This window comes from Equus asinus, chromosome 5 (assembly GCF_041296235.1).
Source record: "Equus asinus isolate D_3611 breed Donkey chromosome 5, EquAss-T2T_v2, whole genome shotgun sequence".
Taxonomy (NCBI): domain Eukaryota; kingdom Metazoa; phylum Chordata; class Mammalia; order Perissodactyla; family Equidae; genus Equus; species Equus asinus.
In genome coordinates, this window is record NC_091794.1 from 84,655,818 (window position 1) to 84,672,797 (window position 16,980).

At 51.5% G+C, this 16,980-nt stretch overlaps 1 long non-coding RNA gene across 1 annotated transcript in view; it reads right to left on the reverse strand.

Annotated features, from left to right (window-relative positions):
• Positions 1 to 5,349: 5,349 nt before the first annotated feature.
• Positions 5,350 to 16,980, reverse strand: part of LOC106830591 (uncharacterized) — a 177,217-nt gene continuing 165,586 nt past the window's right edge. Inside the window, exons 3-5 of the long non-coding RNA XR_006527803.2 lie at positions 8,535 to 8,708; positions 7,638 to 7,703; positions 5,350 to 6,113 (exon numbers count right to left, since the gene is read on the reverse strand). This is a non-coding gene — a long non-coding RNA (uncharacterized lncRNA). The remainder of the gene's footprint in view (positions 6,114 to 7,637; positions 7,704 to 8,534; positions 8,709 to 16,980) is intronic.

Sequence of the window (16,980 nt, forward strand, 5' to 3'; positions counted from 1 at the left end):
CTGCCACAGGCGAACGGCCTGGAGAGCGAAGAGCTGAAGGACCCGTCACTCTTCCAGCAGAGCATCTCCTTCTGTCTCTCTCTGTCTCTGTCTCTCCTCTTTCTCCCTATCTCTCTTGTCTCTATTTCTTCAAGTAAGTGTGTCTCTCGCTGAGGGTCTCATTCCATGTGTGTGTTTGTGTGTTTCTCTCTCTCTCTCCACACATACCCTGTAGAGTGGAGCCCAGGGTGGTGAAGGGAGATGAGTCTAGAAAGGTGGACTCAGATCTGATCAGGGCCTCACACGTCTCAATAAGGAGTCTGGGATTAATCCTGAGGGCAGCGGGGAGCCTTAAAGGATTTTAAGCCAGGGAAGGACACAGTCCAATTTGCATTTCAGATAAATCTCTGTGAGAGCAGAGTAGAGAATGGGATGAGAGTGGAGACAAAGAAACAAGCACAGGGCTGTTATGGGGATCCCAGCAAGAGGTGATGGAGCTGAACCAGGGGGGGCAGGCAGATGGCGGCAGGGGATAGGTTGGGGGTGTATTAGGGACTAGAGAAGACAGAGATGGAGAGACAGGGAAAAGATGCATAAGAGACAGAAAGGAGAGGGACAAAGGCACAGAAACAAGAAAGAGTCCATGGGACACAAAGAGAACAGAGAAAGGAACAGACAAATGGAGAAAGGAAGAGAAAGAGAGAAATTCCATCCATAAGAGGAAAGTGTCTAAGAAACATAACAGGAAAGTGGGGGGAGGGGGGCAGGGCTGCACGACTCTTGGCTCTCTCCCCATCTGTGCCAGGCCTCAGGTGCTGAGCCTGAGGGAGGAAGGGAGGCAGACAGAGAAGGGAGACGAGGAGTGGAGGAAAGGGACGCGGTGGGGAGGAAAGGGCCAGGGAGGCCGCAAAGCCCAGTGGCTACAGCCTCAGCCCAGCTCCTTAACGGGCTCATATCTGCAATTCCAGCCTTTACATGTCCAGAGACAGACCTTATAACTAGGAGCATATTTGAGTTTATTGAGCAAGGGAGCAGGCAGAGTTGGATATTTCTCGTTGTGGCTGTCCCCAGAGGCCCGTGTCCCGTTAGTAAACTGGAAAGATTCTTGGGGATTCATTCCCCTCCCTTCGAGATAAAGGGGTAGGAGAAAAAACTGAAAGAGAGAGAGGCTCGCCTTGGAGAAAAACACAAAAATTCAGCTGGAATGGGGCAGCCCAGTTCTCAAGAGGAAGGCCATCAATGCAGCTGAGGCCAATGACGCGGACCCCCGCCCTCCACTCCCACACGCCCTCCCCAGCACGGCTTCCCTTCCTCAACTCTCCTCCGGTCCACAGGAGGAGAGACATTCCAGTCCAGACCCTCGCAGACTTTCTCTGCTCCTCAGAGAGAAACGACAGCGCTGGGACCTCCTCCGGGAATGCAGTAAAGCCCTACCTCAGAGCCAGGCCGGGTCTGCAGGCTCCGTCTGCCTTCCACTCACGGGGTGACCCCTGGCAAAGCACTTGCCCCACCCTCCAGTTTAATTTTCTTCATGTCTAAGAGAAGGACGAACCTTCGTGATTGAACCCCTAGTTGCCACGTGCCAAACACATCTGCTGAAAATCATCTACGTGAAAAAACCTTCTGTAAACTGAAGAGTGCAGTGCACATGTGATCTGTCTGGGCAACCGAGGAGAAAACAGACCCCCTCCTCCAAAGAGTGCCTGTCTCATCCCCTGAAATGTATGCTTGGGTACCAGACCTCAGGCGCTGGCCCCTGACTTACGCTCCCCCTTGTTCTCTTTGCGCATGCCTTGTCTTTCTGCACGGCTAGAGATGAAGGGTCAAGGCTCTGGGAGAAAGCCCAGAGGCCAGGAGGAAATATACGTCTGAGCGGCCTCTCTCAGAGCTGGTCGATGCAGGAGCCCTCTGCCAGGCCATTGCCAGGGCTGGAGTCAGGGCAGGCCTGGGGGAAACAGACAGGGCGCTCCTAGGAAGAACCCAAGGGACAGACACTTGCCTGGGGAGAGCCTGGGCCATTTCACAAAGGAGAATGAGCCTTGAGACCATCCACTGGGAGGAACATTTAACTGCGGGCCTCTGGCCTAACCCAAGAGGGACAGCAGCCAAGGAAGGAGACCCGGCTGGTCATTGGAGGCCAGAAAAGGGGCCCTCACTCAGCTAGGAAGGCAGCCTCCTCAAGCCCCGGGGCCGCACCCACCGCACCAGATCCTTGGACAACAAAAGGAGCCGGCCGGCCACCTTTGGGCTGCTGGGGGCCCAGGGCCTGAGACAAGTGCGAGGAGGAGCGCTATTCTGTCCATAAACATCTCAATAGCGTGATTAACTGAGCATCGCAAATTGTAACCCCTTCCTTTAATGCACTTTCCCTGAATTACCGCGCGGAGCCGGCGGCCGAGGAGCCGTACAAATTGCTGGAATGGGCAGTTAAGCGGGGAGGTCGGAGGTTAAACGAACACGGTTGTTTATGAAGACACAGCCCGAATCCATTTGCATTTTAATATTCTCTCAGTGAGACGGAAAGCCACTTTGCGGACAGCTTGTTTGGAAATCCCATTAACGGGTTATTTATGGGGCTCGTGGCTGTGTGACCCTTGCCCTTGTTTTGTTAAACATGAACCAGACATGAATCAGACGGGCAGCGGGCTAGCTGCTATTGTTTCCCGTAGCACGAAATGTCATCCGATTCAATTATTCTGAGGCTGACACTTTCTGAATTATCACCCTCATAATGCTCAATTTTCCCTTTTTTCCCCTTTGGTCAACCTGATTATTTCTGTCTTTGTAGAAAGCTGACTCTCAGAGCAGCCATTTCACTGCCATTGGCTGTCCAGGGGGCTGGGGACGCCGCAGTCCAGGGCTGGATGTGGCCCCGGGAGGCTGCCAGCCTGGGGGACGGATGTTCAGGTGGCACTGGGAAGGGACCGACATGCTGGACTGCCGGCAGCCTCCGCACCCTGCTTTCTGGTCGGGGAACCAGCTCTGCGGCCCTGCACTTCCTTGAGAACTGAATTCTTGGGCTCTGTTGCCCAGGTCTCTGAAAAAGCCTTTTGATCAACACTGAAATCGATTTCTCTGAAAAAATGGACTGGAAACTTATCGTAAAGGAAAAAAGAGAAAAGCCAAGGAATATTCTGGCACTTGAGGTTCTTCATGAAAGTGTTAGTAGATTAAAAAGGCATGTAGGGCCTAAAGGCAGAATCTTCTTTTAACCTCAATGATATGGGGTAGGGGGCAGCGGGAAGTACTCAGAAAAGTGGGGAAGCACCCAGTGCAGAGTTTAGTCTCGTGCTCAAATATTCGCCATGTGGAGACAAATTCGTCAGTTCTGTGGTATACTTGCCTTAAAATGGATGTCATTTTGAAAATAAGGGATCCTGGTGTCCTGGACCCCAAGATCAGGCCTATGGCCTGGGGCCCTCTCTCCCCAGCACTTTCTGACCCCAGCACCATGGGCACAGGAAGAGCCAGCAAGAACATCCCACGGGCATGGTACCCGAGGCCTCTCTCTGGTTCGGGAAACCAAGAGCCTGTCCACCTGGCCAGAGCTCTGCTGCTCAGCCCCACAGTCCAGTTCCACGCAGGAAAGACTTGCTGGTCTGCTAGGCCCGAGAGCCAGAGCTGGGTGCTGGCAGAGGGGTAGAAATGGATGCCCATCACCTGTCCACTCTCCTGTCATCAAAGTTCTTATTTCAGAGCAAGGAAGGACTTCAAAGGGCATCCCAAAATACTGGGACACTGTGACCCAGGGAAAGGGACAGAAGGAGCTCCAGTTTACAGTTTGCTAGGGAAAGAGCTGAGACACGAACATAGAGCTTATCTCCTTGGTGGGGCCCCTGGAATGACACAGACACTGGCGTGGCACCTGTCTGTCTGGAATAAAAGAAAAGCTAGAGCCCAGGGAGGAGTCTTGGGTGGGGCCAGGAATAAGAACGCCAGCAGCATGGCAGCAGGTGCTGTGTCTCTAGCCCGCTGCCCCACCACCTGGCTTTCCCTGCCTGGGGGCTTTCTCTGGCTTCTGGAGCCCACTTTGACAACTTCCAGATAGAGGCCAGAAATGCCAGGAAATTAAAACCACCTGGAGCAGCACCCCCATGAATGACGTTTGGCCTTTGGTGTATACATACCCCAGCTCCATCACCCATCGTGCAGCCGAACTCTAAGATGTGTTCTCTATGCTGCTCCCAGAGTTCCTCTGGGTCCAGTTGCCCACAGAGGTGGCTGCCTTGCCTTGGGCATCTTGTGTCCCCTCCCCCCCCCTACCTTCACCTGGTATTCAAGTCATCTTCTGGGGGATCCCAAACTAAGACGGTTATCCTATCTGAGGGCTTCCTACATGTCAGGCTCTTAATTTGCATCTCCTCTCAAATGAGCCATGAAATAGGTGCTATTATGACTCCATTTGCAGATGGACAAAACAGAGGATAGAAAGTTAAGTTCTTGTTCAGGGTCACAGACCTGATTGGTGGCAGGGCTAGCACTCTAATCTAAGCAACAAGACCCCAAAATCTGTGCACCTAACCATTTCACTAGACAGTAGGTCCAGGGTCACAGCACTTGAAGGGGGTGGGCCCCATTGTCTGGGGGGCATCTGAGCTCAGCAGTTGGACCACTCAAGGCTGCACCCACAGGGGGTCAACCCAGGGAGGGCATGTGTGGGCCCCGCCCTCGGTGCCCAGGTGTGGGGACTGCCTAGGGAGCACCTGCATCTCCTTGGGAACTCTCTTCCCACCACTTTCTGCAAAAGCCTTTTGACCAAGTTTAAAATAGATTTCTCCTTATGAATTGGCCGTCTGAGGAATTCTCTTCCAGCGGTTAATTCAATCTTAATAGAAGCTGATTTTTTTCTCCCAGAAGAAAAGGGAACAATACATCTTTAGAACGGGTTTATAAGTGTCATGATTTTTCTACTAATTTACACTGCATTCTCTGCTTTAAAATGTGAAATTACCTCATTGTGTCTCTGAATATCCTCCGCGCTTGGGCCTGAAATTAAGCTCGCCGTAAAGAAGCCTAAATGACCACAATTTGCTGTGTGAAATGCCCTGATTGCAAGTGCCATCCTGAGCCCCAGCACAGCCCGGCTCACTCTCTCTTGCTGATTGCCCTTCCCCGGCGCCTGTGCCAGATACACCTGGTGCTACCTGCCTCGTGGGGAGGGGTGGCGGGGGAGTCACAGCAGGCAGATCTCCTGTCCCGGCAAGCAGACGTTGCCCCCCACCCCCCACCTCCCAGGAACAAAAGAGCATACACTACCTGCTCAGTCACCAGAACTTGTGTTGGGTAAACAGGGTGGCCCTGTTACCGCACAGAATTGGAGTTCTCTGCCTGATGCACATAAACAAGCTAATTAATTATGCATCAGCCTTCGGGGGAGAAATCAGCTTTTATTCTTCGAGATCAGTCTGCAGGAAGGCAGGGAGCTCGCGCCCTCAGATCTGTCTCCCAGATTCAGGATTTGGGGTGAAATTTAAGAGGTTGGGGAGAACCGGCTGGCACACGGAAACACTGGTGGGACAGGTTTTGATCAGTGGGCTTCAAGCATTTAGGGTAAGGTTTTCAATGTTTATGACAGGATGGGGAAGGAATTTAAACGCCGGATCTTCCTGAATGAGGGATAAGAGTCCAACTTTCAAGTTCCGGTCGTGTCCAGTCCTTGGGTTCTGTGGGAAGGACAATCTTTGGTCTGGATGTCATTTCAGACCACAATTTCTTCTTTTGCACATGCCCTGGCTACGTGACTTTGCAGTTTTTCTGAAAGACAATTCTTAATCACTCTGTTGATAAGAGATGAGGTCAGTCGAATGGGTCCTAGAGGGCCCACGGCTACAGCCCCACGATAGACGTGGTCCGTATGTCACCAGGGCGCTCTTAACCAATGTCTTATAGCCAGCACAAGTTTTTCAAACGCTCAATGACACCATGATTGTCCCTCATCTGTTGCTCTGTGGTCCCCAGCTCGTAGCATCTCCTGAGAAGATTCAGTGTCATCAGGTTCCAGGCCCTTGAGGCACCGGCCCTTGGGCACTGTAAGGTCTGGAATCAGACTCCCCGAGTTCAAATATAAGCAGTACCACTTGTCTGTGCAACTTTGGGCAAGTCACTTCGCTTTTCTGCGTCTCGGTTTTCCTCACCTGTAAGGCGGAGACAGTAATATTACATACAGTTAACACAGTTGTCAATAGGATTGACAGAATGTAGTTACCACGTCTGGCTATGCTGGATACTCAGTAAAAAAATATTCATGGGTATTTCAAGCCACATATTCAGGTATGCAATAATTTTAACTTTATTTTTCTATAATGCACACTGATGTCTACTCCAAGTGGATAAGTTTCCATGTAATTAAAAAGATTCTCATTTGGGGGAAAAATAAGTTGACCTGGGAGTGTCAAGAAGCTGAGGTTGGCCCAACACATCCACTTCGTCCCAAGTGTCTAGAAGCAGACACCCCTGCTCCCTGCTTCTAGTTTCCAGGTGGGGATTCCAGACTCCCATCCTGAGATCCGGGTAACCTCAAACTCAGCGCCAGACCTCTGCCTGTGCTCCTGTTCTTGGGCAGCTGCCCCTCCTCCATCCAGCTATTCCCCAAAGACCAGCCGATCCCTCTGAGCTCTGGGGGCTTTCTAACCATTTTAGTTTCAGGAACAAAGTGGCTTCAGCTCCAAGGTCCTGGGGCAGCAGAGAGCAGATTCACCCCCCTGCCCCTCCTCCTGTCCCAGCTGGTACCCAAGGCTGAATCCTGGAATCAAAGACTCAGGGAACATCAGAATGGGAGAGGCTTTAGTTAGTGTGTTAGTTTCCTAGAACTGCTGTGACAACGTACCACAGACTGAGTGGCTTAAGTAACAGAAATGTATTGTCACAGTTCTGGAGGCTGGAAGTTCAAGAGTTGGTTGCTTCTGAGGGCTGTGAGGACGAGTCTGTTGCGTGCCTCTCTCCTAGCTTCTGGTGGTTTGCTGGATCTCTTTGGTGCTGCTTGGCTTGCAGATGCAGCACCCTGATCTCTGCCTGCGTTTACACATGGTGTTCTCCCTGCGTGCCTGTCTGTACTCGAGTGTCCCTTTCTTATGAGGATACCAACGGTATTGGATGAGGCCTCACTCTGATGACTTCATTTTAACTTGATCGCCTCTGTAGAGGCCCTATTTCCAAATAAGATCACATTCTGAGATACTGTTGGGTCTAGGACTTCAACATATGAATTTTGGGGGAATGCAATTCAACCCATAACAGCTAGCCACCCCCTTAATTTCATAGATGAGGATGCCGATGGGCAAGGGGGAAAGACCTCGCCAAGGTCAACCAGCAACCTGGTTACAGAGGTGAGAGTCCAACTCCAGACTCTCGTACCTGTGTTCTATCTCCGAACTCTTGACAGCATCAACCCAGGGGAGGTTAGAGAGGCCTAAAAGAAAAGACTTGGCCATGATCCAATAGGGCTGACAGTGACCACATCTCTTACGGGTCCCATCCAGACCCAAGAGCTGGGCCATGCATCCCAGCTCCAAGCTGAGTGTTCCTAATGGTCAATCAGACCATACCAAAGAGCTTTTTAACAAACATGATTCATCTTATTCCAGTGCCAGCAATGGGACTGGCTCACACACAGGGAACGCAGACCCTAAATGCCGTCTTAAAATGATTTTAATGCTCACCGTCGAGTGCCAAAGCTCGGGTCTCCCGTCTCCACCGCAGCCCATCTTGACATGGGAGTTGGGATCCTGAAAGGCAATTTTGTTAATGCTACTGGGAGGAGCATGCAGGTCTGGAAGCTCATCCATCATCTTAACACGCTTCAGGATGGACTGGGAAGATAAAGCTTTCATCTTCTCTGCCAGGGGGAGCCTCTTCAATTAGGCTCTGAGGGATGAAGGGGAGGGTGGGAGCAGGAACAGTGCCCTGAGGGTGGAGGGAAGGAGACGCAAATTCCTCCTGTGCAGAAGAGCCGGGGTATTAGGGGGTTGGCCCAGGCCCTCCATCCCATAAAATAAGGAAGCGCAATGTGGAAAATGAGGGGTGGGGTCTGCCCCAGCTCTGGTGGGGGAGGCACAGGGTCTGAGTTTCAGAGCAGTCCTTGGGAGAGTGAGCAGAGGAGACAGGAAATGATAACAGTGGGGGAAAGTGTCTGCCTTCAAGGCACCCAGAGTTCACTGGGGCCCCTTCCCGCAGGAAATTGATGGGTGAGGAGGGGGCTCTGCCTTAGGAAATCCACTAGCCCCAGCCCCCTCAGAGACGTCCCTAGTCTCAGGGAAGGAGGCAGGGCTGGGAGCAGGTGACAGCTCAGTGTCCCCCTGCTGAAGGGGGATGCCCCGCTGACTGGCTGCAGAGAGAAAAAACTCTAGACCACTGGGGTGGGGATGGAGAGGTGATAGATTACAGCAACAGGGCGCAATGGCTTTTTAAGAATGCCCCTGCCCCTCTGTCACTCTCCCCTCAGCCCACAGACCTGCAGGAGAAACCCCCGTCCTTGCCCAGTTCGTCACAGCCAGTCTAGACACGCAGGAAGTCAGGCCCAGCTCCCCAGGCCGCCCCACCTAGTCCATGGCCCTTACCTCACCCCATGGTCACCGGGACTTCCACAGAAGGGATGAGCAGAAGCCTTCTCTCTCTTCTTGTTTCTCTTGAGTGCAACCCCCTCTCCAGGATGTGGACCAGGGGAGGACACAGCTGTGCCACAAAGAGAGGCCGCCAGAATCAGAAGCTCCCAGGGGTGGGCTCAGGTGCACCTGAAGCAAGGCAGGAGGACATCTTCAGAGGAGGAGTTAAGGAAAAAGCAGTGTTTACCTAAACTTGAACTTGGGGCACAGTATTTGTCCTGCCACTTATGTCTTTATTCTGACACATTATCACCCGCCATAGCTGGACTCTCCCAGAGTCAATTGATTATTGATCAAGCTGCCAACAAATCGACTAGGGATTTGCTGGGCAGTAACCACTAGGTACTCAGTGGGCCTTGCCTGCTGCCAGTCAGCCGAGAAACATTTATTGAAACTCTCCAGTAATAATAATAACAGTAATAATAACAATATTGGCAGCGACTATTTATCAAGCACTTATTATGGGTTCTAAATGCTTTACGTGTTCTAATTCCATCTCCCAGCTCTCTCTGCCTCCTGTTTAAGCTCCAGTGATACCCATCTGCCTTCCATGTTGCTTCATGTCTCACACCCAGGCTGCTCCCTGCCCAGAGCCCGGCCCATCCTTCTTCTCATTCTGCAGATGTCAGCTCAGGGTCACCTCCCCAGGAAGCTCACCTGAGCCCCGCCTTGAGCCCAGAGTCCCTCCTACATGTCCCCAACTGCACCCAGCTGAGAAGGCAAATGGAGTCTTGACATCCCTGCGGCTTCACCCAGGGCAGACATTGCTAATGGATCATGACACTTTCCGAGAACTTTCTGGGCTCAGTGGGAAATGCCTGACGTGAGTGCACCAAGGGGGAGATTAAGTCAGGCAACTGCTGTGCAGAGCTTAGCATAATACCTGGCTCACGGTAGTGCATTCAGCACTGTCGCATTAGTGTGTCCCGACCCTGCCTGCCCCCAGTCCCACCATGGTCCACATCTGTCACCTTCTTGGGATGGGTGGGTTTGGGGAAAGAAGGAATTAACAGATCAAGAACAGAACAAGAAGAGAGGGACCATTTCCAGAGAAGAATGTAAACTAATAAAAGCAGGGGGACGAATGGTCTACATCCTCTGCCTGCCACTAGGGGCGAGAGTGTATCCGTGCCTGAGTCAGAACAAGAGACAGGGTTTCTTGGAAGGATGGGAGAGGAGGCCAGGATGGGGCATGCGGTTGAGTTTTTCTGTTTCCTAAACCTCAATAATGTAACTATTGCTTCTGGATCCTTTATCCTCCACCCAGCACTGCACAAAGTCCCTTACAGCCACATGCTCACTCTCCATGGAGTTCATATTATTATCCCCAGTTTACCAGTGGGGAAACTGAGGCCCCGAAGGAGTTTTTCATCAAACATGGCACTGGGATTCAAACAGGGGGCTTCCTCACTCCAAAGCCTGGCCTCTTCCCCAATGCACACGCCTCCTTTCTGCAGGGTGATGGCTAGCCTTTGAAATAAAATCTGTGCGAGGCAGTGGGGGCGTGGGGGGCTGCCCAACAAGCGACAGGGTAACATGGAGGAGGGTGGGGGCTGGCCGAATGAAAAAACAGGCCCTAAAGGTTTCATAAGGGCATATGTAGATAAGAAATAAAATTGTTTTAAAAAAACAAATAAACGCAGGCAACTAAATAGCATCTGCCTGTCCAACACCTCATTTCTTTCTGTTCAACTGGATTTCATCCTCCTCACCCCCACCCTTGGCCTGAGGGCCCATTCAGAGTTGCCTAGAAAGAGGGAGGAAGGGCAAGAGGCTCCCTCATCTCAGGATTCGCCCGGTCTAGGTGACCCGGAGTCTCCTGTTTTCTGAAGACAGAAGCTGCTCCCTTGTGTTCTATGTAAATGAGCTGTTTGTCAATGTGCATCCGTAATGGGGGAGCTGTCAGGTCGGGCTGGGGATTGGCTGGGATGGAGTAGGACAATGGATTCCATGCTCTGGGGTCAGGCCTGGGGGGAGGGGACCGTGGGGCTCAGGAGGCAGGGAGAGAAGGAGCCAGACGCTGGGTGGGCATGAGCGGGGTCAGGGAGCGGGGGTGTGAGGCCCAACCCAGAGCTTGGCTGAGACCTGGAGCCTCAGGCACAGAGGTGACAAGGAGCTGGGAGCCTGTGCTGACAGCTGGGGTAGGGGGGTGCCATGTGCCAGGGTAAAGAGGAGAGGCCTGGGGCTCCTGGGCAGCTGGGGCACCCCCTGGGTGCCAGGAAAAGGCCTCAGGGCAGCCTCAGAGCAGCCGCAGTGGAAATTGGCAGGGAAGACTCTCCCGCATCAAGGGCCGTGTGTTAACCGTGGCGCTGTGACCCAGTGGCCCTGCGTGGTCCGCGCCAGCAGGAAGTGGCCTGCTCTGGCCTCACAAAGCATGATAAGGATCAGCACAGCTCCTGATACAGATCATTCTCAAGAAATAGTAGTGTTGATATTTAAGACTTTAATTTCAGACAAAAGTAAAACCACTCCAGTCAACTTGAGTAGAAAGGAAGAATTTATTATAAGGTCCTGGACTATCTCCTGGACCCCAAGTGGGGAATAGAGCCAGCACAGGCCCCTCTCCATTCTCAGCAGGGCTCCTTATATCTCGTTTCTGCAGACCAGCTCCTCCCGCTTCTTTGGCACATGGTGCAAGGTGCCGCCCTGCAGCCCCTGAATTCACAGGTTGGAATTTCTGCCCCTTGCAGAACCTCGCCAGGTTCTCAATTCCAAATTCCAATTCCAAAGGATCTGGAGAGGACATGGGATTGGCCAGCTTAGATCAGCGGTTCCTTCTGGTCTATCAGTCACGGTGGGGGAGAATAGAGATTGGGTAGTAGTCATTCATTTACTCAATCATCCATTCATTTGACAAAAGATTTATGGAGCACCTGCCATGGTGCTGGGGTAACAGAAACAGTCCTGCCCTCGGGGGGCTTACATTCTAGTTCAGGGAAGACAAGCAAGAAACAGCCAACTAAACATGAAGTTGTCAGGACAGCACGGCAGGGTAAAGGGAGAGAGTGTTGGGGAGGGCGTAGGAAATAAAGTGCTCTTTTAAGTAAGATGACCAGAGAAGGGCTCACAGATAAAGTGACATCTGACAAGGGACCTGAAGGGAATTAAGGAAACAGGCAGTCAGATATGCGAGAGAAGAGCTCTTCAGGCAGAGAAAAGCAGGTACCAAGGAGGGCAGTGTTCCTGGACCAGTAAGCCATGTGGGGAGTGGAAGGAGCAGGGTCGGATTGGATAGGGTCTGTGGGCCACTGGGAGGTGGAAACTGTGGGGATTCTGAGCCAAGGAATGGCGTAATGTGACTTTGCTTCTCAGGGTGTCTCAGGGCCTCCTGCGCGACCTCAAATCCTCTTGGTCACGGCCTCTAGCATCCTTGACTCCTCCTTCTGCCTCAGCTGCTACCACATTGACGGGCTCTCCAGGTGGGCGACGTTCAGCACAGCTTCAGGGACCTTGCAGCTCTGCAGCCAGAGAACTCCTCCAGGGCCCCAGGGCCCACAGAGCACGATAAGGCTGGACGCGGCTCCTGACATATACAGCGATGCTCAATAAACAGTAGCGTGCCCTGAGTCCCCTGACCTCCCTCCATTTCTGCACCCGGAGGAAAACGTCACACCAAAACGCATGGTTTCTGATTTCTTCAGGGTCACTGAAGGGATGGGTGACACCATCCAGAAGTGCAGGAGAGTTGACATCCCATGAGGCAAACGTTGACACGGGATGGGAGGGATCCTGAGGATCAATTGCCTCCCTACCCCCTCCCATCACTAGATGTTCACCAGTCTGCTCAGACAGCATGTGTGGTCCTGCACACAAGAAGATATACCTCAGACCATCAGCCACACCTGTCACAAAGCTGTGTTTTGCGAAGTTCAGCCTTGCATTTCCCGGTGTCTGCTCTCCCCATCTCCCTGCCTCACTCTCCACTTTCCTCACTCCTGTGACCACTGGATCGCACTCTCCATTAGCGTGATAAGACAAGCTTTTTCCTTGGGCTCTGCTTTCTGGGAACCAGGCCAAGGCAGTTGGTACTAAGCATGGTCCTAGAGAGCAGATCTTCAAGATGGGACGTAGGAGCTGGGTTGCCCATCTATCTGAAGACAGTAGGGACCCCATTGCCGTGGAGAGTGGAGTGATGATCACTTCCGGCATGCAGGGCTCCACATACACTGAACTTTAACCTGTGGTTAACGAAATAAGGCACAGCAGGAAGGGGAGGCATTGGGATATGGCGTGGCTTTGGGCCTTGATCAGTCTGGAGGAAATTATAATGGGAAGGATGGTGGTGAGGGCTGGCTGCTTTCAAGAGGCTTGAAAGCCTGGCAAAAATAAAATGGTGGACCCAGGGAAGCTAACTGACAACTTAAGGTATGTTTTGAAAGGCAGAAGGTCCCTTGGCATCTTTAAAGGATGAAGCCACAGGGCTGAAAACTGGACCCAGGGTTTGCTTATTAAAGGGCAGACCTGCAAAGGAGATGAATGCATAGTCTCACAAGTATCCTTAAAGTCTGTGGCAGGGAAAGAGTGGGACCCTGAATGTCAATTGAGCACATTTGTGGACACAAGCCTAAAAATCTTGAACCTCAAATTCTCCCTGAGCCTTCTGTGCCAGAAGCAGCAGCCCACCCACCTCTGCCGGTGGAGAAGAGCTTCCTCTCTCCTGGAGACCATGCGATGACACCACCCGAGGCAGAGTGAGCTGAAAAGGTAAGGTGGTCTTCAGAAAGTAGCATGCTTGGATTCAGAGGATACAGTTACCCTTAAAGGCAAGCACGAATGTAGGACCTTGGGACTGAGAGGTGGAGAGAAGATGTGAGAAAGGAGGTCCAGGAAGTGAGAGCCAGGCTGCTGGAAGAATTATCTCTGTGTACACTGAGGTCACCAAGTATGGTGATGGGGCAGTGTTGGGGAAACAGTGGACCAGGATTTTCAAATCTTCATGGAATGAGAGTGAGGGGGGTGACTAGGGGTCCATAGAGGACTGGAACGGGAAGGAGCATCAAAGGGTTTGATGGCATCACTTCAGAGCAGCGGTTTGCAGAGAACACATGAGAAGGAACAATCAGAAAGTGTCGATGAAGAGCCAGGAGCATCCTCCTCCCACCTGCCAGGCCTGGTCAAGGGCTGCGGTTGAACAAGGAAGGCACCACTGGAGAGGCTGCGGGGGAAGTGGTGTTCTTGGAGGGAAGCACAGTTTCCCCTTGGGTAAGAAGGTGAAGGGGATGGTTCTGGGACGAAGGTGAGGATACAGGGTGTCTGAGGACTAACCACAGAAAGCGCAGTGGAAGAAGTTCACGAGGAAGGAAGGAGAGGGTCGGAGTCTTATTGGTGGATGTACGGAGCCAAATGAAGATTAGAGGGCAGAGGCTGAGGGGTAAACTGGGAGTTTGGGGATTTTTGTGATGATTACCATGAAAAAGGATAAAGAGCATGGGGTTAGTGGGTGGGCTCCAAGGCTGATGGTGTGGCGAGCGTTGGGAAAGGAAAGGAAGAGGGCCTTCAGGAAAACGGGGCTCCAGGGGCCCTTCTTTACTCTTGCCAAACACGTGCCAGCCTGGCTGCTAGGACCCAAGCCCGAGGATCAGAAGGAAGAGAGGGAAGATTCCAGAGAAAGTGTGGTTAATTAGGACCTGGTGGGACCTGGGCTCAAATCCTCACTCTGCCTTAGCTGGGTGATCTTGTGCAAGTCCTTGAACCTCTCTGAGCCTGTTTCCTCTTCCATAAAATGGAGGGATAATACCTACCTCATGGAATCTTTGCGAGGATTCTATGAGATGGGGCATGAGGAGCCCTGAGCACAGAGCTTAACTCATGCCAAGCCCTCAGGAAGACGAGCTATTTATCTAAAGGGGCTGCACACTTGGACCATTCTGGTCCAGAACCTCGACTGCAAATCTCAGAAGGTCTCCCCAGTCCCGACCCCTCTTTCCTCCGCAGCGTCTGGTGGAGCTGTTTGGACCTCAAATATTTATTTTAAAAATGGACGAGCTGAGAAGGGATGGAACCCACATCGTGGAACGAACACATACCATTTTCTAAAATGTTAATTTCTGCACAAATGCAGAAATGGCACACTCCCAATGCTCTATAGAATGGGTCTGAAGTCGATCCCTGGCTCACTGAGGTCCTATTAAACCCCTGAAATAGACGGGACTGAGCTGACAGTCTCCAGCCTCTGAGGATGATGCTTTGTATTTAGTATGGATCCATTCTGGACCAATCACTTCCTTATATCAAGATTTGTTGATTCTTCGATCATATTTATTGAGTGCCTACTGTATGCTGGGAGTTGTAGCAGGTAGTTCTGTTAGGAAAACAGAAACCACTGGAGGAATTCCAAGGAAGAGGTGGCTTACAAAACCTTTGGAAAGACACACATTAATGATGAAACCTACTGTTACATCTTAGGAAGTTGCATGAAACAAGGAAATTGCCAAAATGGCTGTAGGACTCAGGGACTAAGGTGTATGGTTTGCAAGAAAACATCCAGAGGCCACAGCAAACATCTCAATTTACCAAAGCCCAGGCATCAGCCCGTTGCTGCTGGAGGAACAAGAATATAGATTCTGCTTTTCTTCCACCTTCCAAATCTTATAGGTGTGCCACTGGCGGAATCAAACCTGGAGTCATTCTGTGCACGGGGGTTCTGGAAAATGTGGTTCCCAAGCTTCTAGCCCTCATGGTTCCCAAGTTTCTAGCCCTCATGACACAAGAGTGTGCAAAGAAGAGGGGAAGTGGTACTGACTGATAATCCAGCATAGCTCTATGGGGAAGACAGGCATTGAACAAACCAAATTTAGTATATGTAATACCATTAAGGAATGTAATGAAGACAAATCCGGGAAGGGGAGAGAGATTAACTGGGATGTTCTCTGTGTTAGGGTGGTAAGGGCCATGAATAAAGTGAGGAAGCCTGTGGACATCTAGGGACATAATGTTCCATGCAGAGGGACAGCAGGTGCAAAAGCACTAAGTCAGAGGGATTTTTGACCTGTTCAAGAAACAGCAAGACCACGGTGGACAGAGCAGGGGAAGTGAGGGGCACAGGGCCTTGTAGGCCATGGTAAGCATTTTTCTTAAAACATGAGAGGATGACATTCGAGCAAAAGAGTGGTAAGATCTGACTTAGGTTTTAACAGAACCACTCTGGCTGCTGTGTGAGAGTTGGGCACGGGGCAACAGGGAAAATGGAGGGATGGATTCCAATGCAAAGGCTACTGCAATAGTCCAGGGATAATGTTGGTGATTAGACCAGGGGAGTAGTAGAAGAGGTGGTGAGAAAAGGTCAGATTCAGGATTTATTTCAAACATAGAGCTGAGGGATTTGCTGATGGATGGGAGGTCAGGGCGTGAAAGAAACGTGGGAGTCAAGAATGATTACAAGATTTTTGGCCTGAGCACTTGAGTGATTAGTGGTCCCATTTACTGAGGTGGGCAGCTCTGGGGAAGAGGGAATAGGGGGCAGATGGAAATAAAATGTCTCATCCTGACATGTTCAGTTAATATCCCTTTTACACATCCAACTGAAGACGTGAGGTAAGAAACTGAATACACAGGTATGGAATTCAGGGGACATTTCAGAGCCAAGGAAAGACACTTGAGAGTCATCAGCCAACAGATGATATTTAAAGCCACAAGACAGGACACAGCCACCCAGGGAGTGAACGTTGACACACGAGAAGAGGTGGAGGACCGAGCCCCAAGATTGATATCAATGGCAGATTTCTCAGTCTCTCCAGCTGTAATTGCTCCAAAGTCATGCTTAAAGCCAGCGTCCATCAGCTCTTCCTTAGATCAGTTCACAGCCCTGAGTAATACTGAACAAGCCCTGGGGTTCCTACTCTTCCAGGAGTAGATCTGTGCCAGCCAACTACTGGTTTGCTCTCAGATCCATCCCCACCCTTCTCTGATCTGCCCAGAATCTCAAGAGACTACATTTCCCAGGCTCCTCCACCCTCTAGCTTTCTGGTATGTTCAGTCAATGAAAGGCACTTGTAGAAGATGGGAGGGTAGGAAGAGGGGAGGAAGCAGGATGTTTTCCCCCCTTTCATTCTGGCAGTGTCTGAGTCTCTGGCAGTGGTTGTGCTCCCAAGAATGCCAGCTGTCTAGCCCCCACCTAGCAGTGCCCACTGAGGCTCCAGCTCCCACTGGACGGCCTCAGTTTCCCAGCTTTGGTTACACCACCTCCTCTCACTGTCCCTATATCCCTGAGGGTGGGAACAGATTCCAGCTGTTGACAATTTCAGCATCTGCCTCATAGTCCCCTGCTCGGCTTCTCAGATTTCCATCACCAATTCCCTGTATTCAATTCCCTCTGTTCAAAAGACCTAGAGTGGTTTCTGTCCTCCTAGCTGGACCCTCACTGATACAGAGCCCTTTGGCAAAACACTGGCAGCAGGTGTCT